At 42.9% G+C, this 1,441-nt stretch overlaps 1 protein-coding gene across 5 annotated transcripts in view; it reads right to left on the reverse strand.

The window, feature by feature from the left end:
- The window catches only part of WDR60 (WD repeat domain 60), a 92,031-nt gene that overhangs the window by 56,258 nt on the left and 34,332 nt on the right, over nucleotides 1-1,441 (reverse strand). The gene's annotated exons all lie outside the window — the stretch shown is intronic.

The following is a 1,441-nucleotide window of genomic DNA, read 5'->3' on the forward strand; positions in this document are numbered from 1 at the left end:
AGAGTGAAGCTCTGTCTCAAAAAAAAAAAAAAAAAAAAAAAAAAAAGTCACTACACAAAACTAGGCAGTGTCTAAAACTGTTGACAATATAATGTATTATTCATGAAGAAAACAGAAAAAGAACTTTCTATGTATCCAGAAAACTATTCTGGCACATAGTAGGCACTCCACAAAGGCTACTATTTATCTTGAACCATGATAAATTCGTTGTTGCTGCTATAAAATATGGGATCTAGGCTGGGTACAGTGGCTCACACCAGCACTTTGGGAGGTGGAGGTGGGCGGATCACAAGGTCAGGAGTTTGAAACCAACCTAAGAAGGCGAAACCTCATCTTTACTAAAAAAATACAAAAATCAGGTGGGTGTGATGGCAGGCACCCATAATCCCAGCTACATGGAAGGCTGAGGCAGGAGAATCACTTGAACCTGGGAGGCAGAGGTTGCAGTGAGCCGGGATCATGCCACTGCACTCTAGTTTGGGCAACGGAGCAAGACTCCATCTCCAAAAAAGAAAAACAAATACAGGATCTAATAATCATAAGCCAAAATGAGCTGTTAAGATACATTCACAATCAACTCTGAAATTTTTCAGGAGTCCACCACCATGCCCAGCTAATATCTGTATTTTGAGTAAAGGGGGTTTCACCATGTTGGTCAGGCTGCTCTCGAACTCCTGACCTCCACTGATCCACTTGCTTCAGCCTCTCAAAGTGCTGGAATTACAGGTGTGAGCCACTACACCCGGCCTTTTTTCAATTTTTTTGTTGCTGTTGCTGTTATATAGATGAGGGCTTCCTACATTGCCCAGGCTGGTCTCAAACACCTGGCCTATTACTTTTTTAATGAACATTTTAAATTTTAAATTATAAGGCCGGGCGCGGTGGCTCAAGCCTGTAATCCCAGCACTTTGGGAGGCCGAGGCGGGTGGATCACGAGGTCAGGAGATCGAGACCATCCTGGTCAACAAGGTGAAACCCTGTCTCTACTAAAAATACAAAAATTAGCTGGGCATGGTGGCGCGTGCATGTAGTCCCAGCTACTCAGAAGGCTGAGGCAGGAGAATTGCCTGAACCCAGGAGGCGGAGGTTGCGGTGAGCCGAGATCGCGCCATTGCACTCCAGCCTGGGTAACAAGAGCGAAACTCCGTCTCAAAAAAAATAAAAATAAAAAATAAAAAAATTTTAAATTATAAATGTGGCTCACATTATAATTCTAGTGAACAATGCCAATCTGGAGCTGAGAGAAAAAATTGGGAGACATGAGGAAAATAGGAAAATCTATATGTTTTTATCCAATAGCTCCACAATTCCACTTCAACAAATGTACCACCAAAAAATGAGGAGGATCTATATCATCCAAACTGGAGGGATTTCCCCAATTAACTGAGAAAAACTGGAGGCCACTGTGTGTGTGTGTGTGTGTGTGTGTGTGTGTGTGTGT

Source organism: Sapajus apella, unplaced genomic scaffold (assembly GCF_009761245.1).
Source record: "Sapajus apella isolate SASKATOON/1434 unplaced genomic scaffold, GSC_monkey_1.0 scaffold56, whole genome shotgun sequence".
In the NCBI taxonomy this organism is placed as follows: domain Eukaryota; kingdom Metazoa; phylum Chordata; class Mammalia; order Primates; family Cebidae; genus Sapajus; species Sapajus apella.